The sequence below is a fragment of the Pinus tabuliformis genome, chromosome 9 (genome assembly GCF_031772625.1).
Source record: "Pinus tabuliformis cultivar Carrire ecotype Pingquan chromosome 9, CPIR1, whole genome shotgun sequence".
In the NCBI taxonomy this organism is placed as follows: Eukaryota; Viridiplantae; Streptophyta; class Pinopsida; order Pinales; family Pinaceae; genus Pinus; species Pinus tabuliformis.
In genome coordinates, this window is record NC_142307.1 from 135,616,660 (window position 1) to 135,643,671 (window position 27,012).

The 27,012-nt window shown below is 39.9% G+C and overlaps 3 pseudogenes; all 3 read left to right on the forward strand.

Annotated features, from left to right (window-relative positions):
* Positions 1–5,611, forward strand: part of LOC149147466 (protein DETOXIFICATION 16 pseudogene) — a 171,149-nt pseudogene extending 165,538 nt beyond the window's left edge.
* Positions 5,612–6,070: 459 nt separating this feature from the next.
* On the forward strand, positions 6,071–11,788 carry LOC149147467 (CBL-interacting protein kinase 32-like; annotated as a pseudogene).
* A 459-nt stretch (positions 11,789–12,247) lies between these two features.
* LOC149147468 (CBL-interacting protein kinase 23-like) lies at positions 12,248–26,705 on the forward strand (annotated as a pseudogene).
* The last annotated feature ends 307 nt before the right edge of the window (positions 26,706–27,012 follow it).

The window sequence follows — 27,012 nt, forward strand, 5'->3', positions numbered from 1 at the left end:
TGTCGGTGATGGCGTGATAGGTACGACAAGCACGAAACTGACAAAGGCTACATCTAAGAAATCCCGTAAGATTTTTAATCAAAATGCAAATGAAGAACTTCTCGCCTCGGAGGTAAATGCCGTGTCGACTAACAAGGGCAAACAACTGAAGCAACCAGGGCGCAAGAAGAAAAAGAAAGGGAGAAAAAGGAAGCAGGATGAGTCATCTCCTGAAAAACCTTCTGTAAACCCTTCTGGGCAAAGGAAACCCCCTGCGGGGTGTCAGATATGTGATGAGGATCATCGGACGAGAGATTGTCCACATAAAGCTGAAGTTAAGAAACTCTTTATGAGTTCAAAAACCTTAGCGATATTGACTGATCTGTTTCCAAACCCGGGAAAAAAACTAGTTGCTAATCAAAGTGCTTCCCGATCCCAGGTTCTTATGTTGTCCATTTCAAAACAAAAAAATGATGCTTTGATATCGAAGAGGAATAAAGATTATGGGAATCCATAGCTATCGAACAACAAGGCTACTGATCAACTAAGTAGTTCGACAACAACTTCAACCGAAGTTGTGCCACCCATCATTCCTGAGCTAACGATAAAGCCGCCAAAGGGAGTTGTACACAAATAGACATTTAATCCTTGTGCTAAAGTAGCACAAAATCATAATATAGTAGAGGACTTGGCCCAATCGTCGTCCGCTATGTTGACACTTGAGGTACCACAAAATTTCCCCCCCCAAAAGTAGGCTCTATTATTACTAATAGGTGGGATTGAGCGAACGGATTCCAATCTTGTATCCTTTAATCACAAAGGATATGACCCTTAGTTACCATCTCAACTAGCTTTCCTTATTCAAGTGAAAGCCCTCAACAAAACTATTCATCGAACAATTATTGATGAGGGGGAATCTACATGTATTATGTCGATGAGTTGTTGGAAAAATTTAGGCTCACCACCCTTGTTGCGATCATCGATGATGTTAAAAGCATTTGATGGATGATCATACACTCCATACGAGATTTTAAGTAACTTGCAAGTTGAACTGGGGGGAAAAACAATAGAAATTGATGTTTGAAGTAATCGACGAAAACCTCGATTACAACATCCTACTGGGAAGGCCCTGGAAGATTGCATTTCCCTTCTAAGGAAGATTGCATTTCCCTTCTAAGGAGGAATTACAATCGTCGACCAACAAACATTTCTCCCCAATAGTTCACAAGTTACGGGAAGCATTCCAATGATCCATGGAAGCAATCATTCGCTTCAAAATATTGGAGTAGGCCTCCTAAAAGACCCTGCCTTAATGGGTACGTTTTCCCTACCGCCTTCGAGTAATATGGCGGAAGTGGCCACAATGGAAACCTGCAATATGAAATCTTCTATATCTAATGGATTCGGAAGATTCCTAAACATTTTGTCAGCATGGATCATCGCCATTTTAGAAATATTGTAGCAATCAATTTTCTTGGCCGGGGGGGAAAACCCAAATCAACGCTCATAGAGTGTTTGGATAGATAGTTCTAAGGAATATGGAACCTCTTCAGATCTTTGGTCGCATGTACATTCTACAGACAAAGGAATCATTCAATCAATGATGATAGGAGAGGCACCATGGGAAGATTACCACCATCACTCCCATCTTCTGGATTACCACGAAGATTATTCCAACAACCTTAATCATCCTTCAGTTTTTTATTTTCTATCAAATACTGTAAATACAGTGGATTTCGAGGATGGTTCTTATCTCATGTCGACCTTGTTAAAAAATGAAACAAGGAGTCATGAGGATAGTTCTTTTACTGTGTCAACCTCATTAAAAAATGAAATGACACCCTTTCCAAAACGAGTCTTTGATTACGATCTTGTAAAATAAAAGTCGATTCTTTCAAAGATCTCGAAGGTAAACCTTCATTCCAACCACCGAGATGAATGCAATGAAGCTTGGGGGGCATGCACCTTGATTTGCGTTATTATGCTGGGGGCATGCAAACTTATCACTAGCATTGTTACTACAGGGTTCAAGCTCGTTAAAAAATAAACATAAGAAATGAGCAAATATTCCCCCAGAGTTTAAGCTCATTAAAAAATAAACCATTTTCCGGTAAATAACCATCGTGAATGTATTATCACCAGCCTTTGAAGCCTTGGTCGTGTTCTCATCATCACCTCCACTCTGTATTGGCCAATCATTCACCTCCATTTGATTGTTTACCCTTTTGAGGAACAGCTGCAAAGAGTGATCCTATTAGCCATCCTTGTGACATTGTTGTGATTGGAAAATTCCAAACCTTACCTGGAATCAGCTGCTACCCGAATTTGTCACTCGTTCCTCAAAAAATGAGTCTCCTTTAAGCTCTTTTCAACTGACTCGTAAAATATGAAAATATTGCCGAGCAATTGGCTTCTCCAACTCATTAAAGTGACCAGAAGTGTTATCCCTCCTTTAGATTTTAATCTTTTTGGACCTGAGGGATTATTACACAAAAAGATCGAGCGCTTGTTTTGTTTGGCTCGTTAAAATTACCGAAAATTCATCCCTTTTGTATTATTTTATACTTTTTCGGACTCAAGGTATTATATGATGAAAAAGGATTATTGGAGTTTTCTTTACGCCCCTTTTTTAGACTCTCTAAAATTGAAAAGGACCGAGTTATCTTTGTCGTTAAACTCGTTAAAACTGAATAGCGACAAACTTGTCCATACAGACAAGAACGAGTTTCACTATCGCTAGGCTTATTAAAACATAGCGAGGGGTTTGCCTGAAGGGAAAATTATAGAACAAGCATATGTTATCCTCCTCAAGCTTGACAAAAATAAAGAGGTACTGGTGAGCAATGACTGGGGAAAAATTGGGAAGAAAACTTGAAGAAACTTTATCGGTAGCAAGTCGCTCTTGAACATGACACTTTCACTCCGCATTCGAGTCGAGTTAGGTTGTTCCATTCACTAGTCACATCACCATGGTTCCGTCACACCATCCATATTTGGGGTTAATGCTACCAATCCATCATGTCAGTGTCACCGATATGTTCAATAGAAGTCACTCAGAGAATTCGCCTGTGTCTCACCCACTGCAATACATTTACGCTCCATTCTTTCATGACCGCCACCCTGAACCTTATATCACCAGATCATTTTCACCTCCATTAAAATCATTTTCTCCATTCTGTGTCATTGATGTGGGATTCATTAAGGCCCTCCTATGACGGATCACTTCTTGTTGACATCAGCTCATTATCCAAGAAGTCGATCTAGGAACAACCCTTTCAGTACTTTGAAGCTTGCATGCCTCAATCGCAAGTTTCTCACTTCCGGCGACAGGTTTACATCAATGGCCTACGACCGAAAGATTTTGCATGGTGTTCGACACCAAGTCCCTTATTCACACCACGTGAATTGTACTGTAGTACCTTGAGGGTCATCAACATTATCGGTGATTCCTCTCGTGCCTGTTAACAGCTTACATCATTGGCTGGTGATCAGGTGATGTCTTTCCATGTTCAATTCCAGAACATCTCTCACATGGATCGACTTGTACTTTGAGTGAAGATCTAACGAGATTGAAGACCCCGGATCTAGTTTCATCCATCCGGGCTGCGATATATATTCAGGAAAATAAATACATCAAATGTACATCATTACTGCACAGATAATCATCCAACCTAAGGGATGATGGCTCTACTAGAATCATCAGTGTACACTCAGACGGTTGTTTGTCTTATGTACATGAAAATGAATTTATAAAGCTGAGCATGGGAATGCCCGCCTCAGCTAGCTCATGAAAATATTATGAAGATAATGTATTGTATTGTATCTTATTACAGGTCGCCTTCTAGCTTGAAAGAATTTCAGATCCTCATGATAAAGCATTTCACCCTACATCAACAGATTAACAACCTCATGCTTTAGGGGGCAACTGTTATAGACATTTTTGGGCACTGCAACCTCAATCATAAATGTCCATAAACCAAGGGCTCTTAAGTCCCTAAAAGTGTTGTTCCAACCTCTAAAAGAACAAGGTCAACTGATTACATCTTCTCCCAGAAGTTCTCCATGAAAAACTACTTAGAACTGGTCAAAACTAGACCATCTCACCTGCTCCATGGTCAAAATGCACTGCATCCCACATAAATACACACAGGAGGTGTGGTTCATCTTGAAAATCCCTTCTATGGGGTGCGATCGGCGAGAGTGGACAATTGGCAGGGTCAATCTACAAGGTGGAAGATCATGGAATCTTCTAGAAACTTCTCCTGTGACACTTGCCTCTCTACATTCGCCCAGGGATGAGTAAGAGATCATCAATCTCCAAGTGGAATCAAGAACTATCAGAGAAAGTGTTATCACTGAAAATGCTGTAGTAAAAATTTTTTTAGCTTGGCTTAAAGTCAGGGTATTTTCGCAGCGCCAGAATTCTTTTTAGCAGTTTCGCAGCGCTACCTGTTTGAGTGGTTTTGTAGCGTGCTACGAAACTGGGGATTTGTTTGAGTTTTCAGTGAAGGTCCAAATCCTAGCATGCTTATTGTACAGAGTTCTTCTTCCCTCCAGGAATGTTGATGAGAGCAGTGGCAGTATGTTCAAGGAGACACCTTATGATGATGCAGCTATTGTAGGATTGCCATCAAATACATTAAGGGAGTTATCTCTGAATTCTGGCTCATGGGTGATTGTGAAAGATGTACATACTAATGTGGGAGACTTGCAGGAGATTTTGTGTTGAATCCTCTAGACAAAGAATCTATTAAATTTTATAAGTCATAGAGTGTTTGATATTTGGGATTGTCTTTTCACAATCTATAACTTCTTTCACAAAGCAGGGCGCCACAATGGATTGAAAGATTTGAAAAATATTTATGATAAAGTTCATGTTCCCGTTTGTTGGGTATTGGTGTTCAAAGTTGGATTAGGTAATAAAGGGGCTGCGCTTGCAAATAGCATTTCCAATTGGCTAAATGTGGCACTTCTATCAATTTATGTTAAATCTTCCCCTGCATGCAAGAAGACATGGACATCTTTCTCAAGGGAAGCTTTATATGACATTACAAACTTTCTTAAGCTTACTATTCTATCTGCAGTAATGCGTTGCTTGGAATACTGGTCTTTTGAAATGCTTGTTCTCTTCTCCGGTTTGTTGCCTAAGCCTGAACTTGAGATATCAGTTCTCTCCATCTGTCTTAGCACTGATGCAGTTGCATATATGATCCCCTTTGGCGTGGGTGCTGCTGTAAGTACACGAGTTTCCAATGAACTAGGAGCTGGACGCTCACGCACTGCACAGTTATCAGTGTGTGTCGGGGTTTGTATGGCAGTCAATGAGGCTCTTATGATAGGATATATTTTATTCTCTATCAGAAATGTATGGGGCTATGCTTATAGCAATGAAGTAGAGGTAGTTGAATGCATTTCAACCATGATGCCACTGCTTGTACCCTCAACATTTATGGATGCCATCCAAGGTGTTCTATCAGGTATTGCTAGAGGATGTGGATGGCAAACGTTGGGTGCCTATGCAAATCTTGGGGCATACTATGTGGTTGGCATGCCTATAGCTGTCATTTTAGCCTTTGCACTGCATGCTGGCGGCAGGGGACCTTCGGCATTTGAGCACCTGTTCTGTTGCTAAGAACATTGCGCTAACAAAGGAAAATCTTATCAAAAATTTATCACTGCTGCACAGAAAAGGATATATGGGAGCACCCAAAAGAAGTTGATCAGGTTTTGGTTAAATATGAGCGCCTTCAAAAATTTCGCATTCATACTCCAAGGTATGCACTTGTGAACAGAGATTACCCCTATTAAGAGTTGAACTACTTTGTGGAGCAAGGGATTTTGTTCAAAACCATGCATAGCGAATTATCAAGCCTTTTGTGGAAAAAACCAGTTTATGGAGATGATCACAGTGTCTATGGTTTAGTGGCCAATCTTCTGGCTTATCATATGTTTTCGAGCCTCTTACACTATTATGGAGGATTGAACCCGCGTTATCAAAGGCAAACAGAGCGAAAAGTTGTAGAAGGACAATGGGATTTCCAAGAGCTAAGGCCGCTGCATTACTTGTATCATTTTGTCCGACAATATCCATATGGAGGAGGCGAAGGCAGATATGAAGAATGCAGTTCTGAAAGTGTTCATGTCGAAGGTCGAGGAAGCTAAAAGCCAAAACCTTTATCAATATGAAGGTTGAATCAATTTTGGAAGATTTGTCTTCGGGATTATTACAGTCTATGAAGAGACACGTCTTTGGTCCCGTGGCAAATTCATGGAATAGCTTAATGTATGGGCGCAAGTGTTTGATGAAACAGACGTAGCTCATTATCATCGTGGCCTAGCTTCATAAGACCTCTTTTTCTACGCAAACAGGTGGCAGGGGTGATCAATAGTCACTGTTGTTATAATGAGACATCTGGCAATTCTGTTTCCAGGAATTCGTTCACTTGAAATAAAGACTCTCATTGGAAATATATACGCTATATATCTATTTGAAGCTACGCAACAAGCTGTGATATGAACCGGTGAATGAAACTGTGATATCTATTATAATAGCTTGATATGTGGGCGCAAGTGTTTGAAGTCACTTCAGGTAGAGTATTTGCTGCTTGGAAGAGATCACAAGGTTGAATACGAGTTGCAAATGAATTGCCTAACAAGACAGTTCCAAGGGCGCAGAGGATTTTTAGAGCATGAGCATGTATCAGAGCAGGAAAAGATGCTCGTTGCTCGAAGATTTGCAAGGAGTGATCAATAGATGGAACAGTTTAGATCTTTTCGACTCCTTCTTCATTTAACATAAGCTCGAGCTCATCATGTCAGCTTGTAGAAGAACTCTGTTAAAGGCTGTCATCCTTGGCAATAGTGCGGTGGGTAAAAAACTTGCTGATGAATTAATATACAAATAAGAGTTTCGTGGCAAGACTGCTACCTCAAGCACATTAGGTTTATTACCAAGATGAAGCAAGGAGATACTTCCAGCAGCTTATTAATGCTGTTGATTACTCCCATAGTAGGAGTGTCTACCATAGGGACTTGAAGCCAGAAAATTTGCTTCTGGATACATATGGAAATCTTAAAGTATCAGATTTTGGCCTAAGTGCACTGTCTCAACAAGTCAGGGATGACGGTTTGCTTCACACTACTTGTGGAACACCCAATTATGTTGCTCTTGAGGTCATCAATGATAAAGGTTACGATGGGGCAACTGCAGACTTGTGGTCATGTGGTGTCATCCTATTTGTTTTAATGGCAGGTTACTTGCCTTTTGATGATCCAAACCTTATGACATTGTATAAAAAGATATATAAAGCAGATTTTACGTGCCCTTCATGGTTTTCTTCTGGTGCAAAGAAATTAAGTACAAGGATTTTGGACCCAAACCCTAAGACACGAATTACAGTACCTGAGATTTTAGACAATGAATGGTTCAAGAAAGGTTATAAGCCACCCAAGTTTAATGAAGAAGAAGATGTAAATCTGGATGATGTTGATGCTGTTTTCAATGATTCAGAAGAACATCTTGTTACAGAAAAAAAAAGGAAACAAAACCAGAGGTGATGAATGCATTTGAACTTATCTCCATGTCCCAGGGTCTCAATCTTGGCAATCTCTTTGAAATGGACATGGGTATGGTTAAGCGAGAAACGAGGTTTGCATCTAAACGCCCTGCAAACGAGATAGTATCAAAAATTGAGGAAGCTGCAAAGCCTCTTGGATTCAATGTGCAAAAGAGAAATTACAAGATGAAGATGCAAGGTTCAAAGACTGGAAGAAAGGGTCATTTGAATGTAGCTACAGAGGTATTTGAAGTAGCTCCTTCTCTTTTTATGGTTGAAGTCCGCAAGGCTGGAGGTGATACCTTGGAATTTCACAAGTTTTACAAGAACCTTTCGGCAGGCCTAAAAGTATCTCCAGAAAGCAGAGGAATCCGGGCATGCTGTTTGAGTTTGTTTTTAGGAAAAGCTATTGACATTGAAGCCTGGCAGCTAAACAGGATTATTTGCAAATTGTTGTTCATTTGTTGGAATGAGGAAGATCATTAATAAATGTAGCACAGTGTTAGCAGAAAACCAGTGAGGGGGACTGTGTTTTTAAATCACACAGCAGTTTCGTAGCGCGCTACGAAACTGCTGTAGGTGATGATTTAAAGCGCAGGGCAGCTAGTGTGATACTGTGAGCAGCTAGTCTGACACGGTGAGCGGGAGTTGAGGAAGAAGAACAGCTGTCTATCAAATACCACCTACAGCACATCAGAAGCCTGGCATCATTCCATATTTGGGGTTATTAAAACATTTGGGAGCAGGCTGCTATACTTTAGGAGAATGTTGGGAGACAGAAGCCGATAAATAGGAGCACACCTTCTGGTCATTAAATGAGCTATCAGCGCTTTCAAGCATCCCAAGTCAGCATCCATTGCATCTGTAGCTCAGCCATATCAGATTAATCGAAGGAGGACAGCTGTCAAAGCATTCAAGAAAGCATCCAGCATACGAGGAGAATGGAATTAATATTTTAGTTTGATTAGGATTGTGTGTAATTACAGTTCAGCATGTTTGTAATTAATGCATTAGTTAGAAGCATGTAGGAGGAGTTAATAGGGCATTCGAGCTCATTCTAGAGAGGAGGAATGTATTCCTATATATGGTGAAAACTAGGATGTAATAGGGGTTGGATACTTAATAGAAAAACAGTGTTGTTTTGGGCCATTGTAAGACCTTTTTTGACAGTAATAGTAAAACAGAGTTATTCTCTTCTCAAGATTCTCGAAGGATTGTCATGATCAAATGTAGTGATGATGTGTTATACTTTATGTTATTTTATGGTTTTGTTGTATGCAATCACTCAGAATTCATAATTATATGCTCTGACTTCCTGTGTATACAGCAAGCTATGTGTTGGTGGAATATGTTTGACATGTAATGCTAAGAGCCTTGATTTCCATGAGGTCACTGTGTTTTCCTTGTTTACTTGATATTATAGACTCCATAGCCCAATGAGAGCCAGTTTGATGTGTTTCCAACCAGTTATGCTTTTCATAAGTGAATAAAGAGTTAGCCATCTAGTGTTTGAAGGATTTTATCAATAGTTGTGAGAGAGCCCTCTCTGATTAGGAAGGCTAATTCCTAATCTAAAGTATGGTCTGAAACAGTTACATGAAGCCTTGCTTGGTTGCAGCCCCTAGTACTGGTTTTGTGATAACATTTTGGTGCGTCTGCCGGGAGCTTAAGATTGGATTTCTGAAGGTAGCAGGAGTTCAAATGATTTTCAAGGCTGCAAAACTACCTTGGCGACTCCATTGTTGAAGAATTCAAGGTTTATATATTCATGGTGATTCCACTGGAGTTATGAAAGACCCAGAAGCTGACATTCTTTGTTCAAGGTATGCATGCATAGATTTCTCAGGAATTCATGGTTTTCCAAACCATTTTCCCAAGGATGAATATTTTCTAAGAAATGGTCCCAAATACAACGGAGAAGATTTGAGTTTAACCTTGGATCATATTTCAGATTTCTGTCATTTTGCTGAGCTTCTTAGAGTTAAACATGAGGATGTTTGCATAAGGTTATTTTATGATTCACTCCAAGGGAAATGCAAACAGTGGGTTGAATGCTTGCCTGCCAAGTCCATTAAGTCATTGCCAGACTTTTGGCTTATGTTCTTGGAGGAATGGATAGATAGGTCAGAGGTGGAAGTAAACTCTCCTTCAGTTGAAGGTTTTAAACAGTGGAATGATGATCATAATAAAGAAGAAACAAATGAATCTTTTTCTTTGTCCCTGTCCTCATATCTGAAATCCTTTGACTGCAAGTCAGAGGATAAGATGAAATTTTTTGATGAATTTGCCAAAGATATTGAGAAAGAGATTGAAGGTTTAGAAGGACAAATTCAAGCATACAGTTTTCATGATCATGATTATTATTCTCAAAAGTTTTCTGTGACAGAGAGCAAGGAGACTATGCTGCTTCCATTCTCCTTCATGATTGAGGAACTGAACACTGTAATTGAAGATCAGTTTGCACAGCTGGAAAGTCTCAAGGAAGGACAAGCTGATCATGTGTTTTGGGACCCTATAGCTGATTACATGGAAGAGTTTTACTCTCCAGTGTTTCAATTTTCATATGAAGATCAGAGACTATTTCAGTGGCAGTGGTCTTTACACTATCACATTGGATTTGAAATCCAATACATTCAGATAAGATTTCAGTGGCAGCGGTCATCACACTATCACATTGGCTCTGAACTCCAGGACAGTCAAAGAAATCAAATATCAGATGAGGCTAATAATTGGCTGCATTGGAAGTTTCATATTGATTGAGCTGAAGAGTTTGAATTGTTAGGGTAGGTAGGTAGGTAGATTGCAAATAAGCTCAAGGTTGGCTGAGCATTTATTTTTCAGTAGCAGTAGTTTCTTTCTCCTACAGTCATGCTTGTCAAGCAAATTTTTGTTTGTCACAAATGGATAAGGCACTGGAGCTGCATGTTCTTAGTGCACCACAGGGGCACACTATCCCAAGTGGAGCCACTGTTATCACTGAAAATGCTGTAGTAAAATTTTTTTTAGCTTGGCTTAAAGTCAGGGTATTTTCGCAGCGCCAGAATTCTTTTTAGCAGTTTCGCAGCGCTACCTGTTTGAGTGGTTTCGTAGCGTGCTACGAAACTGGGGATTTGTTTGAGTTTTCAGTGAAGGTCCAAATCCTAGCATGCTTATTGTACAGAGTTCTTCTTCCCTCCAGGAATGTTGATGAGAGCAGTGGCAGTATGTTCAAGGAGACACCTTATGATGATGCAGCTATTGTAGGATTGCCATCAAATACATTAAGGGAGTTATCTCTGAATTCTGGCTCATGGGTGATTGTGAAAGATGTACATACTAATGTGGGAGACTTGCAGGAGATTTTGTGTTGAATCCTCTAGACAAAGAATCTATTAAATTTTATAAGTCATAGAGTGTTTGATATTTGGGATTGTCTTTTCACAATCTGTAACTTCTTTCACAAAGCAGGGCGCCACAATGGATTGAAAGATTTGAAAAATATTTATGATAAAGTTCATGTTCCCGTTTGTTGGGTATTGGTGTTCAAAGTTGGATTAGGTAATAAAGGGGCTGCGCTTGCAAATAGCATTTCCAATTGGCTAAATGTGGAACTTCTATCAATTTATGTTAAATCTTCCCCTGCATGCAAGAAGACATGGACATCTTTCTCAAGGGAAGCTTTATATGACATTACAAACTTTCTTAAGCTTACTATTCTATCTGCAGTAATGCGTTGCTTGGAATACTGGTCTTTTGAAATGCTTGTTCTCTTCTCCGGTTTGTTGCCTAAGCCTGAACTTGAGATATCAGTTCTCTCCATCTGTCTTAGCACTGATGCAGTTGCATATATGATCCCCTTTGGCGTGGGTGCTGCTGTAAGTACACGAGTTTCCAATGAACTAGGAGCTGGACGCTCACGCACTGCACAGTTATCAGTGTGTGTCGGGGTTTGTATGGCAGTCAATGAGGCTCTTATGATAGGATATATTTTATTCTCTATCAGAAATGTATGGGGCTATGCTTATAGCAATGAAGTAGAGGTAGTTGAATGCATTTCAACCATGATGCCACTGCTTGTACCCTCAACATTTATGGATGCCATCCAAGGTGTTCTATCAGGTATTGCTAGAGGATGTGGATGGCAAACGTTGGGTGCCTATGCAAATCTTGGGGCATACTATGTGGTTGGCATGCCTATAGCTGTCATTTTAGCCTTTGCACTGCATGCTGGCGGCAGGGGACCTTCGGCATTTGAGCACCTGTTCTGTTGCTAAGAACATTGCGCTAACAAAGGAAAATCTTATCAAAAATTTATCACTGCTGCACAGAAAAGGATATATGGGAGCACCCAAAAGAAGTTGATCAGGTTTTGGTTAAATATGAGCGCCTTCAAAAATTTCGCATTCATACTCCAAGGTATGCACTTGTGAACAGAGATTACCCCTATTAAGAGTTGAACTACTTTGTGGAGCAAGGGATTTTGTTCAAAACCATGCATAGCGAATTATCAAGCCTTTTGTGGAAAAAACCAGTTTATGGAGATGATCACAGTGTCTATGGTTTAGTGGCCAATCTTCTGGCTTATCATATGTTTTCGAGCCTCTTACACTATTATGGAGGATTGAACCCGCGTTATCAAAGGCAAACAGAGCGAAAAGTTGTAGAAGGACAATGGGATTTCCAAGAGCTAAGGCCGCTGCATTACTTGTATCATTTTGTCCGACAATATCCATATGGAGGAGGCGAAGGCAGATATGAAGAATGCAGTTCTGAAAGTGTTCATGTCGAAGGTCGAGGAAGCTAAAAGCCAGAACCTTTATCAATATGAAGGTTGAATCAATTTTGGAAGATTTGTCTTCGGGATTATTAGAGTCTATGAAGAGACACGTCTTTGGTCCCGTGGCAAATTCATGGAATAGCTTAATGTATGGGCGCAAGTGTTTGATGAAACAGACGTAGCTCATTATCATCGTGGCCTAGCTTCATAAGACCTCTTTTTCTACGCAAACAGGTGGCAGGGGTGATCAATAGTCACTGTTGTTATAATGAGACATCTGGCAATTCTGTTTCCAGGAATTCGTTCACTTGAAATAAAGACTCTCATTGGAAATATATACGCTATATATCTATTTGAAGCTACGCAACAAGCTGTGATATGAACCGGTGAATGAAACTGTGATATCTATTATAATAGCTTGATATGTGGGCGCAAGTGTTTGAAGTCACTTCAGGTAGAGTATTTGCTGCTTGGAAGAGATCACAAGGTTGAATACGAGTTGCAAATGAATTGCCTAACAAGACAGTTCCAAGGGCGCAGAGGATTTTTAGAGCATGAGCATGTATCAGAGCAGGAAAAGATGCTCGTTGCTCGAAGATTTGCAAGGAGTGATCAATAGATGGAACAGTTTAGATCTTTTCGACTCCTTCTTCATTTAACATAAGCTCGAGCTCATCATGTCAGCTTGTAGAAGAACTCTGTTAAAGGCTGTCATCCTTGGCAATAGTGCGGTGGGTAAAAAACTTGCTGATGAATTAATATACAAATAAGAGTTTCGTGGCAAGACTGCTACCTCGAGCACATTAGGTTTATTACCAAGATGAAGCAAGGAGATACTTCCAGCAGCTTATTAATGCTGTTGATTACTGCCATAGTAGGAGTGTCTACCATAGGGACTTGAAGCCAGAAAATTTGCTTCTGGATACATATGGAAATCTTAAAGTATCAGATTTTGGCCTAAGTGCACTGTCTCAACAAGTCAGGGATGACGGTTTGCTTCACACTACTTGTGGAACACCCAATTATGTTGCTCTTGAGGTCATCAATGATAAAGGTTACGATGGGGCAACTGCAGACTTGTGGTCATGTGGTGTCATCCTATTTGTTTTAATGGCAGGTTACTTGCCTTTTGATGATCCAAACCTTATGACATTGTATAAAAAGATATATAAAGCAGATTTTACGTGCCCTTCATGGTTTTCTTCTGGTGCAAAGAAATTAAGTACAAGGATTTTGGACCCAAACCCTAAGACACGAATTACAGTACCTGAGATTTTAGACAATGAATGGTTCAAGAAAGGTTATAAGCCACCCAAGTTTAATGAAGAAGAAGATGTAAATCTGGATGATGTTGATGCTGTTTTCAATGATTCAGAAGAACATCTTGTTACAGAAAAAAAAAGGAAACAAAACCAGAGGTGATGAATGCATTTGAACTTATCTCCATGTCCCAGGGTCTCAATCTTGGCAATCTCTTTGAAATGGACATGGGTATGGTTAAGCGAGAAACGAGGTTTGCATCTAAACGCCCTGCAAACGAGATAGTATCAAAAATTGAGGAAGCTGCAAAGCCTCTTGGATTCAATGTGCAAAAGAGAAATTACAAGATGAAGATGCAAGGTTCAAAGACTGGAAGAAAGGGTCATTTGAATGTAGCTACAGAGGTATTTGAAGTAGCTCCTTCTCTTTTTATGGTTGAAGTCCGCAAGGCTGGAGGTGATACCTTGGAATTTCACAAGTTTTACAAGAACCTTTCGGCAGGCCTAAAAGTATCTCCAGAAAGCAGAGGAATCCGGGCATGCTGTTTGAGTTTGTTTTTAGGAAAAGCTATTGACATTGAAGCCTGGCAGCTAAACAGGATTATTTGCAAATTGTTGTTCATTTGTTGGAATGAGGAAGATCATTAATAAATGTAGCACAGTGTTAGCAGAAAACCAGTGAGGGGGACTGTGTTTTTAAATCACACAGCAGTTTCGTAGCGCGCTACGAAACTGCTGTAGGTGATGATTTAAAGCGCAGGGCAGCTAGTGTGATACTGTGAGCAGCTAGTCTGACACGGTGAGCGGGAGTTGAGGAAGAAGAACAGCTGTCTATCAAATACCACCTACAGCACATCAGAAGCCTGGCATCATTCCATATTTGGGGTTATTAAAACATTTGGGAGCAGGCTGCTATACTTTAGGAGAATGTTGGGAGACAGAAGCCGATAAATAGGAGCACACCTTCTGGTCATTAAATGAGCTATCAGCGCTTTCAAGCATCCCAAGTCAGCATCCATTGCATCTGTAGCTCAGCCATATCAGATTAATCGAAGGAGGACAGCTGTCAAAGCATTCAAGAAAGCATCCAGCATACGAGGAGAATGGAATTAATATTTTAGTTTGATTAGGATTGTGTGTAATTACAGTTCAGCATGTTTGTAATTAATGCATTAGTTAGAAGCATGTAGGAGGAGTTAATAGGGCATTCGAGCTCATTCTAGAGAGGAGGAATGTATTCCTATATATGGTGAAAACTAGGATGTAATAGGGGTTGGATACTTAATAGAAAAACAGTGTTGTTTTGGGCCATTGTAAGACCTTTTTTGACAGTAATAGTAAAACAGAGTTATTCTCTTCTCAAGATTCTCGAAGGATTGTCATGATCAAATGTAGTGATGATGTGTTATACTTTATGTTATTTTATGGTTTTGTTGTATGCAATCACTCAGAATTCATAATTATATGCTCTGACTTCCTGTGTATACAGCAAGCTATGTGTTGGTGGAATATGTTTGACATGTAATGCTAAGAGCCTTGATTTCCATGAGGTCACTGTGTTTTCCTTGTTTACTTGATATTATAGACTCCATAGCCCAATGAGAGCCAGTTTGATGTGTTTCCAACCAGTTATGCTTTTCATAAGTGAATAAAGAGTTAGCCATCTAGTGTTTGAAGGATTTTATCAATAGTTGTGAGAGAGCCCTCTCTGATTAGGAAGGCTAATTCCTAATCTAAAGTATGGTCTGAAACAGTTACATGAAGCCTTGCTTGGTTGCAGCCCCTAGTACTGGTTTTGTGATAACAGAAAGGACACTAATCAACTCTAAAAAGCTGACTCACCCCCCTTGCAAACATCTATATATGGATCCCTCATCCCAGAGATCCGGAGGCTGGAATTTTGTATCTTTTAAGGAACTTCTGTTGGTTTCTTGGTGCAATATCATAGTGTTGGGTGATCTAGGATTTTCATGAGGTGAAGAGGGGATTTCTTGCTGAGAGGATGATGCTGGGTCAGAACAATTGGTTGTAATCCTCTTTGCTCTTTCTTGATTATCAATAAAGCTATTCAAGTTTTCCTCCACATTCTTGTATGATTGATGTTATATGCATTTATGGGGTCAATATATATCTGGTCCTATATTGTTTATGATAATAGATCTATGTTCTTGGATAGTGTTATGCTGCTTTGATTCTACAGGTGCTCTTTGAAGCTGGATAGACGAGGAAGCGAGTGGCAAAGATCTATCAGAAGGGAGAGGAATCGAGCGAGGAACCAAGCGCAAGACAGAGGTTGGTCTCCTCATTCCCCTCTTATCTATTTCTCATAAAGGAAATTGAAAGTAGTTTTAGTTTGTTTGTTTCTAAGGTAGCTACCAGCCTTAGTGGGACTAGCATCTCTTCATAGACACTAGTTTTCCCGATAACACCTAGTAAACCAGAATCTTTAACTAGTCCTACTCCAACATCCTTATACGGGATAGTTATTTTGCCGACATGCTGAATACTTTCAGAAGAGGCTGGGTCAGATGAAAAGTAAGTCAGCTGGTCTATAGTTACGATCTTTCCATTATGAGGGAACTTTATAAGTTGAAAGACCGATGAAATGACAACTGTCATAGCATAAGACCAACTACGACCCAAGAGAAGGTTGTAATCTAGAGGGGCATCAACCACCTCCACATCTAGATTAACATTTTTGCCTTCAACCCCTATAGGTAAATCATGTAGAATGCCAAAAGGATGGAACCCACGGCCATCAAAGGCCTTTATAATTGTCGGGGATTGATTAAGCGTAGGAGAACCAAGCGATCTCCAACACTGTATCGACATAATACACGTTGAGGCTCCCTCATCAATCACAATCCTATAACAAGGTCTGTTTTTGACTAACACTAGAATCTGGAAAGCCATTTGATGAGGCAAGCGTGGTGTACTATTTTCTAGATTGAAAATTATTAGGTTCGAGTCCTGAACGTCAACAGCTCCTATAGCCGACAATAGCAATTTATGCTGTGCTGGACATGATTGAAGCACTTCCAAATCCGACATTGCTGAAGGTGAAATAGCCAAATCCTCAACAATGTTATAGTTCTGAGCCGCTCTCACATGTTGATTGAAAGTTGACTTTCGAAGTATACCCTTGACGGGCGGTTTGATTGCTAAATCTGGGTTAGGTTTCTCGATCTGTAGTGGATCGGAACCGAGAGTTGAATTTGATGGGTTCGAATGAGAAGATTCTGCTTCCTTACCATCAACAGGACTTTTACTTCCATAATCTTGTGATCGAGTCGCAATCCTAACATGGGACATCATCATTATGGGTTCTTCGGAGGCATTTGAGGAAGAACCTATCATCTTACTACCTTGACTAGGAAAAGGATCCTTCAAAACAACAGGCATTTGGGAACCTTTGAAAATTTTTGCAACCTCAGCACGATGAGGGCAGTCTCTTGTAAAATGCACTTCATCACAAATGAGACAAGGATAACGAGGTTTGCATTTCTCATCAGTTGATTCCGTTTTTTCTGGTTTCTCTTTCAAATTTTTATCTGTTTTATTTTTCTTCTTCCCTTTCTTTTTACTGCCGGATTTTGATTTGGCTGTAGATGATTCTACAACATGAATATCAGCGGAAATTTCCACAGAAGAATCTCCTGTCAGGGAATCTGGTAAAGTTATAATAGGAGAAGAATTCTTGGAAGACTTCTTCTTACTCTTGGTATTAACCGTACCAATCATACCATCAGCGGCATGAGACCTTGAAGGAGTTGCAGTTATTTGATTTTGTTTAGGAAGGTCAGGAATTTTCTCGTTTAACGTACCTGACTGCGTATAAACTAAGTCAAGGTACTGAGCTTGAGAAATTACTTGCTCTTCAGTAATGACTCCTGCCTTAGCTACATCCTCAGTGATCTTCGGTAATAAAGATTTTACAAACCATTCAACTAAGATCTGATCCGGGATAAAAACTTTCACTAAGCGTCGTCAACGTCTCCATTCATGAATGTGATCTGAAATGTAAGTGGACGTTGATTGTTTTAATGAAGTTAATAATTCCGTGCCATTGTCATATCTGACTGGCAACTGAAATGAGTTAAAAACGAAGTAGCTAACTGACTAAAGTTATAAAAAGTGGCTCGCGGTAACTCAATGTACCACTTGGCCACAAGACCAATTAGAGTGCGTTGAAAAAGCCTTAAATGGATTGAATCATATGAAATGGAATTAGACACGTATTAGAGGTGATAAGTCATCACATGGCTCGACGGGTCCTCTCCTGATTTTCCTTCAAACTTAGGAATATCATTAGGCAAGTTATTCGGCATTGGCAGCCAAAACGGAAGATAGTTAATTAGATCGTTCGTAAGGCGAAACAAGTCAAGCAAGTCCAAATTTGCAATGAATGGTAACTGACGATTAGGGTCCCTGAAACCCTGGGTCATGAGACCAGCCCCAAGAGGAGGATATCCAGGATAACTAGGAATTGGAATTGCATTTGGGATATTATATCCTCTCGGAAAACCAGGATTAACCGGACCGTACTAGGGTTGTTGAGGTTGTTGATATGTATATCCAGGGTACGGTTGATACTGATAGACTGGCTGTTGCAGAGCATAACCGAATTGGTATTGTCCCTGGTACCATTGATAAGTAAATTGAGGTTTACTTGTGACAACCGTACTTGGACTAGGTTGTCCTATAGGCATTTGAACCAAAGTCTGAATTATGGATCCAGACTGAGGTAGAGATGTTTGAGGAGTTGATATAGGAACAGTAGAAACCGAAGCTGTCGATACTCCAGAAGTAGGTGAGGTAAATTGAATAGATGTTGCAACAGTTGCAGCGGTCGTTTGAGGCGGAGTACGAGGCGTACTAGGCCTAGGCTAAGAAACTACAGAAGGTGCAGAAGTTTGAACAATAGACTGGACAGGTTGCTGGGGTGAACCAAAAACCAAGGGTTGTCCAGATTGGGATGACAACTGCACATTTGGTTGCAATATCTGTTGAGATTGAGTTGGATCCCACACTAAGTTCATTTCGGGGTATGGACCCATAGCAGGTTGAGAATATTGAGGACCATAACTGGGTTGAGGGTAGGGTTGATAATTCAAAGGTACATTTCCAGCTCCTTGGACAAATGATTGACCAGAAGGTGGTTGGAAACCTTGGGTTGGGTACTGACCTTGAGGTTGATAACCTTGAGGCACGTATTGATACTGGGGTTGGCCTTGAGGTACATATTGATACTAGGGTTGACCTTGAGGTACATACTGAGTCTGGGGTTGACCTTGAGGAATGTACTGTCCCGTAGGTATGTACTGTCCTTGAGGTTGCCCCCCAGGCGGAAATTGGGTACCTTGAGGTTGCCCCCCAGGCGATAATTGAGGACTTTGAGGCTGCCCCCTAGGCGGTAACTGGCCACCTTGAGGTTACGGATTAGGAATAGTACCTGACATCATAAGAATATCTTCTACACTCAACGTATTAGTTCCATTATTACCTGTTAATAACCCTTGTTCAATAGGTTGAGGAGATGCTCTTGAAAAAGTACCAGTAAGTGACTGATACCCAGAGGGAACAGAAGGACCGCCGAATAAAAAGGTTTCTAGAGATTGAGAAAACATGGATGACTGTCTTGACATATTTAATAGAGGATAATAACCCCTAGGTGTTGGGTGAAAAGGAATGCGAGGTGGTGAAAAACTTAGTCCCGGGTTTTCCAAAAAATTGGTCAATGAAAGATACCAAGCGTTGCTCCTAGGTGGACTATAAAAGATCGATTCACGCTCCCTAAGTTCTATAGCTGGTTGATTTTTAGGGATAGGGATACTTTCTTCCGGAGTAACAAGTTCTTCAATAGCTATAAGTACAGAAGGAAGATTTTGGGTAATTACTCTTTCTACCCTGGGTGAACCAGGACCATTAGAATTTGGAGAGGCAAATCCTGATGTTGGAGTAGTAGCAAATTCAGTTTCAGGTTCAGATATTTCAGGTTCCTCAGCTAAATCACTAGTAGATGAAAAGCTACCAGTAATTTCTGAAAATGAAATAGATTGCGGATTATAATCTGTTACTAGAGCTTGATAATCAGGATGTACAACTAATGAAGGCTCTCATTTTTCAGGTTACCCAACTCTACTGTCTCTAGGAGTTACAAGGGCTCGTAACCCTTCAGGCTGGCTTGGTGAAAACTCAGGAGGTTGGCCCTGAAGTCTACGGGACTTCCTCGGTAATTCAGCCATGATTAAATATTTTAAATACTTCACACGCAAACAAAGAAAAATCTCAATGAAAACCACCTAAATCCTCTAAATAACCAAACAATTTTGAATCACACGCCTAAATAATCTAGGAGATCAAACCACACACAAACAGTAACTTTCCATACCGAAAACACTAGTTGGTGATGAAATCCAACATTGCAGAATTCAATACAAAAATGGCGGTTGAAACAGTTACCCCGGCAACCTGCTTAATGAATAGACTGGCACAAGTTTCTCCACTAAACCATCTCGAGTGAAGAGAACCCCCTAGAAAATCCAAGTGAGTCTAGCCGACGTCTGCTCCAGGTACAGTGGGATCTTCCCTCCACCGTCACCTTAGGAAAGTATCCTATAGAATATGGTCACTAAGGTTACCAATGGAAACAAATATACCTGGGGGAACAGTCTACGATCCAATACGCACGCAAGGGCAGAGTAACAAGCTCAATCCCCTTGAAGGCTCCTTGACATAATCCAAGGTTTACCAACAAGTGACCCCAAGCTCCTCGACAATGGTTAATCCGAGGTTTACCGTTTTTAATACGTGAATATCTTCTATCATTCCCAATGAGGAAGGATTGATTCCCACACTGGTTCAGATATGATCTCGTGCTTCTCCTTTAAGAGGATCTTTCCCAAAGCATAGATGTAACAATTGGATTTTATCTCCTACCACAAGATACAGCTACTTGTTTATTTTACTATCTTGGAGAGTTAATTACTCCCTACTCCAAGATACTGGCCTAAGCCATGTTGGTGATATAGAGCCCTAGAAATAAAAATATTACTAGATAGATTTTACTTTAAGCGTTATTTTTATTGGTTTTTTCTTAATTCAGAAGGTGCGAAGATGAAACTAATGGTGTGAAGACTCGACTCCAAATCACTAAAAAATGCACTTAAGATGATGAGCAATCTTTTCCCTTCAATGAATTTCTAGCTAGGAAAGAGTTGAGAATGCAAATGCTTGTAAAAACAAATCTTTCCTTAACAAACAAATCAAAAGAAGAGCTTTTTGTCTTTTCCAATACACTCAAAAACGAGACAACTAATTATGCTCACGAAAATTTCCCTTTTCTTTCAAACACTCAAATACTACTAAAACAAACTTTTTGAAAAGAGATTTTTTTATTTTTATAAAACACTCAAAACTATAAAAATAAAATCTAATCTTGAGATCTATAAATTCTAAAAACTATTTGAAGTAAAAGCTTACAAGATCTCTTTTCAAGGATGTTTTACTTAGCTATAAGCAAACTAAGGACTAATTTGTCCAGAACCACAAATCAGTCAAAAACCAACCAATTTTTGTTTTCTTTTCTAAAAATGAAATCCAAAACTTTTAACAGAAGTCCTTTCGAAGTTTCGCAAAGAGAAACACAAGATGGATTCCTCAACAAAGGTAGATTTTGCAAACGATCAGACTCATAAGAAGGCCAGTAAAAACCAAGGTGATCTGAGGCTTATAAGGCTTCTAAGCTCTAAGCTACTACAAGACCAAAATGAAAATCAAGCCTGGCAACCAAAAGTTCTAGGAATTTCACCTAAAACCCTAATGCTAATGGAATTAACCTAAGAAAAGTTCCTGACAAGTCACGTGCAGATCTAGGCAGAGGCTAAAAACATCTAAACAAATCCTAAGCTGACTGAAAGAGAAAATCTTAAGTTTTTCAAAATTTTGATAGGGTCTGCATGCCCGCAGTTCACACAGGTGCCGTACCACTCTGTGTGTAAAGCAAAAGTACGGATAGGTCCGCACTGTGTTACAAGCAGAGGGTGCGGTCCTCTCCCAAAAGTATGAAAAACAAAAAATAATTCAAGATCTATTAAACCTACCCAATCCCACACACATCAAGCCAAAAACAGAAACAAAAACACAGTTTCTCAAGTCAAAGTAAAAGAAAATAAAAAATTCAAGTCCCCAGTGGAGTCGCCATTTTGTCTTTCGGATAAGTTGTTCTTGCAGACAAGACCGACCTCCCTAGTATCTAATGATATCTAGCGACAAGAAAACCAAACAAATTCTATCTTTCTTTAAAAATGAAATCCAAAACTTTTAACAGAAGTCCTTTCGAAGTTTCGCAAAGAGAAACACAAGATGGATTCCTCAACAATGGTAGATTTTGCAAACGGTCAGACTCATAAGAAGGCCAGTAAAAACCAAGGTGATCTGAGGCTTATAAGGCTTCTAAGCTCTAAGCTACTACAAGACCAAAATGAAAATCAAGCCTGGCAACCAAAACTTCTAGGAATTTCACCTAAAACCCTAATGCTAATGGAATTAACCTAAGAAAAGTTCCTGACAAGTCACGTGCAGATCTGGGCAGAGGCTAAAAACATCTAAACAAATCCTAAGCTGACTGAAAGAGAAAATCTTAAGTTTTTCAAAATTTTGATAGGGTCTGCATGCCCGCAGTTCACACAGGTGCCGTACCACTCTGTGTGTAAAGAAAAAGTACGGATAGGTCCGCACTGTGTTACAAGCAGAGGGTGCGGTCCTCTCCCAAAAGTATGAAAAACAAAAAATAATTCAAGATCTATTAAACCTACCCAATCCCACACACATCAAGCCAAAAACAGAAACAAAAACACAGTTTCTCAAGTCAAAGTAAAAGAAAATAAAAAATTCAAGTCCCCAGTGGAGTCGCCATTTTGTCTTTCGGATAAGTCGTTCTTGCAGACAAGACCGACCTCCCTAGTATCTAATGATATCTAGCGACAAGCAAACCAAACAAATTCTATCTTTCTCTAAATTCTATTTAAGTGGCACGTCCATCCTTTGTCCAAATTTTCGTAATAAAAAAACATTCAGTGCAGTTCTTGCTACTCAGAAGCAATCAACATTGCGCATAACCAAGCAACTCAGAAGCAATCAGCATGGGTCATTATAGTGGAAGCAAAAGCAGACTGCTTGTGGTCCAGTTCTTGCTACTCAGAAGCAATCAACGTGGGTCATTAAAGCAGAAGCAAAAGCGCACTGCTTGTGGTGCCTGGAGCATTATAGTGGAAACCCATACCATCTATTACAAACATGATGTAATGCGCTATACACCAAAAAGGAAACCGTGGAACCCAAATTCCTTAACCACAAGATATAACCATGATGGTTGCGCATATAGCGTGTAGTCAGTCATCAAATAGCACTGGATTGGGTTTATTTTCAACACGAAAACAACAAATGAAGGAAGCTCAACGTTTTTTTAACATACATATAATCATTGCAAGGGTGAATAAACCCAGATTCCTATTGACAACACATGGAGGACACAAGAAATCCCAACAGAATGGTTTGGAGGGTGAACTATACCAAACAGTTTGGAGGGCAAGCTTTAGGCAAGAATAAAACATATACTAACACGAAGCAGGCTTCAGGCAACTGACAGCAGCGTATTGTATGGAAAACCGTAGATGGAGCGCTATTATACCAACGTGGAAAGAGTAGTAAAAGCTCAAGTGTTACTGCAATTATCAGGCAGAGGGCAGACCCAGATTACTGAAAAATGGCAGAAGGGAATTACAATGGCAGTTAAAAGCCAAAAATGGTGCTGGCTCTGATACCATGTCAGATCAGGCAGTAACTCTTCAAAGACAATTCATTTATTTCATTTAGGTTGGTGTTTATTATATACATGAGGGAGAGACTGTTCATTTCATCTCCTGGTGACTATTCATATTCTCTATTATTTATTTACATCAATTTTAGTTATTCACCAATCACGATGATTAGGTGTCAACAAAGACTTTCAATACTATAGTCCAATTGGGGCTAGATCCCTCTGAGGCACAGCACAACGCCTTCTACAATTGAACAAGTTAGATGAAATCCGAAGGGATTTTGTTCAACAGAACATCTTGGATCAATAATAGTGCAAGAAGTGGCATGACAAGTCCATTCTGAAAAAGCAATTCCAACCAAGTGATTGGGTGCCCCTTTACGATTCAAGATTCAAACATTTTAACAGAAAATTCCATACACGCTAGATGGGACCCTATGAGGTGGTCAAAGTGTTAAAAAATGGAGCAGTAGAAATCAAGACTATTGATGGACAAAATTCAGTGTTCTTGGTAAATGAGCATAGATTGGGGGTATATTTTCAGCCCCTTACTAAAGGATATTTTATGCAACAGGTCCAATAGCCATTTGAAAATGAGTTGGTAGGTGATAACACCAACCTGTTGAAGAATTGATTCCTTATTTTCCTTATTTTAAAGAAAAAATAATCAAAGATAAATAAAATGAAAAAAATAAAAAGTATAAAAAGAAAAAAATTTCCTGTAATTGTGAAAATCAGTTGACTGACATGATTGCAGAAGGATCAATCTGAAAACCAGCACGCTGGCAGGAAGATCAAAAATTTTCATAAAAAGGGAATGTTACTTGAATTTTACAGATGTTGGCTGCCACAAAGAAAAAGTACGTTCACGAAACCGAGCCCTTACCCAAGTTTGGGGTAACTTGCATGGACATTTTTTCCAAGTAAACGCTTACTTCCCGCTGTAGTTATTTTTCTTGCACAAGTGCAGGTAGACTTCAAGGTAAAATCTTCTTATATTTCTCATTTCGAAATGTTCCACTAGCTTCTTTTCTAAATTCCACAATAAATTGCCTTCCTCTTTCTTCCAAGAAACCACCCTTACCCAATTCTTAGAATCCCTCTTCTCCCTTGAATTTTTTTCCCACATCCCGTTTCATTTATCCCTCTCAATGATATCGTTCTGAAATCCTTGTTGTAATATTCCTTCCCATTCTGAAATTTTTACCCCTTTCCCACTTCTTTATTCCCTCATAAGTTGATTGCAGAATTTGATGCAGTCATTCAAAAGGCATGTCGAGAAGCACCAAAGGATGGCGAATAAATTTTTCTTGTATAATGAGGAATTTTTTTGAAATTCCAGCTATAGAAGTATGTCCTATCAGAGTTTCTATTTGGTAAAATTATTTGGTGCAAGCACAATGCAATGCAAGAAGGTCTAGTGCAGAGATACAATTGACTATGGGAGCAATTTACACAGTCCTAAAATGGTTTATCAAAGATATATGGGCCTGTATTTTTGTACATATGTTGATATGATAACTCACTCCATGTTTTAAATTGATGCTTTGTTTCATTAATTACTAATCTAGGGATAAATATTTAAAGTGCAAGGTGTGTAAGGCTAAAATCTAATCTTTTTTAATAAATGCTGAAAATAAGTCTAATTGAATTATGATGATGACTGCAGAAGGGTACTCCATCCAATAACCTGCACTCACCCTCTTTGCAATTATTTCACACTATCCTACCATCATTAACCTACCTGTGATCAGATCATTCTAGTCGTTGCATCACCGCCGCCCATACCGCCACTACATCCAATCATCATGATTCACCTATAACGATGATCGTTGACATGGATCTACATCTGAAGTGGAAGGATTGTTCCATCATAGCTGGGTAAGTAGGTCTACAAAGACGGAAGGCAAGGAACCTCTAGTACAGAATTCTTGGTGAATGTTGGAGTTACCCTAGAATTTTTCCGAAGGTCTGATCGGTGAAGTGGAAGAGGTTCGAAATGGCACCCGTGAGGAGTGAACCACTGTCACTATAGAAGATTGAACAAACAGCTAAGTACAGGAACAGTCCTGCACTTTTGCAAGAAACTGGGTTCCTGCCATTTCTCCAAAAATTTGACAGTTTCGACTTGGGCGTAGTGCTAGAATTTGCAAGAACGTTTGAGGAAGGCTGAGTTAGGGTCTGGTACTTCAAACTTAAAATTACTGAAGAGTTCATTTTGCAAGCCACAATCCTACCACTTACACGTGAGCACTAATTTAAGAAGGAGCGGTTGATAAAGAAGTGTTGGTAGTGGTTCATGGTTGATAAGAAGATTGAGGTCAACTAGAGAAAGGGACTGCAACAGGCCACCTTGGTCGGAAAATGGTGATTTACTATTTATATTACAAAAGTTTATCATAGGTGAAGGATGCTATACATTGGCATTTGTATACCACCTTCGACTGCTGTCACATTCTGAGGCAAGGAAACTGATTAATTTCCCTCACTTATTGCTTAGGAGCCTCGAAAAGATGGTGAAAAATGTGAAGAGTGCGAGTGCAAGCTAGGTTGTAACCAAACTCTGCCACCATGGACTCATTACGATGCTGGTCAAGAAGAAGTTAGAGAAAAAGGGAATAGCATGGGAGGCATTTCTGAAGGAATTTCAAGCAAAGGATGCAGAAGAACCTTCTAGCACAAGTGCAAGCAAAAAGAGAAAGGCAGAGACATTGTCTCCTTCTAAGCGAAGAAGTAAAGGCTCACTATTGCAAGCATAGAAAAAGGTCATTGAAAATACTCCACCTGCAACAAAGACAAGGAAAATTAGGACCTCGACGAGGAGGAAAGTTGTCGGCCAAGGAACAAATCAGTCGAGCTCCCCAATTGTAATCGACGACTCGCCCTAAGTCTCCCCCACAGTTCACAATCTCTCGGTGCTTGCTGTTGTAGTAGCACACACTATGGAGGATGAGGAGAATGCATAAGATGATGTATTATTTTCAACATTCGTCAGCAGCCTAAGGATTAAGAGAACAATGTCAACACCAAACACTGGTGAAGTCCAAGCAAAGGAGGACGAAGAAGAACAACATGAAGAATCTCCTGACAATTTTAGTGAACTAGAGGTGGAGACCCTTAATGATTTCGAGGACTAGGGCATTGAAGACCCTGCAGTTTTTTAAGGATATGGCATTGAAGACCCTACGGGTTGTGAAGATCAGGGTACTAAAGACCCCGCAATTTTTGAAGATCAGGGCATTAAAAACCCTGCGGTGTTTGAAGGACAGGGTACTGAAGTCCCTGTGGTAGTAGAAGAATGGGGAATCGAAACCCCTATTGATTTGGAAGGATAGGGTGTGGAATCCCCTAATAAAATGGCAGATCAAGTTAACGGCCTGGAGGAATTAGGCGCACAAGGTACTAAAACCCCTGGCACAAATATTGGTGAGGGTATCCAAACCCTCAACAACAACGAAACCCCGAGCATAGAAATCCTCGACGATGTCTTAAAGAAGACTTTTGAAAATCTTGACCTTGATGTTAAGTCCATGGTAGAAAAGGCGTTTGCTCCCGAAGATCTCAGTACATTACTGTCCTCTCTTCCTTAATAGCATAATAGTGGACTTGGAGCAACAAGTCCATGACCTGGAAGCTCTAAAC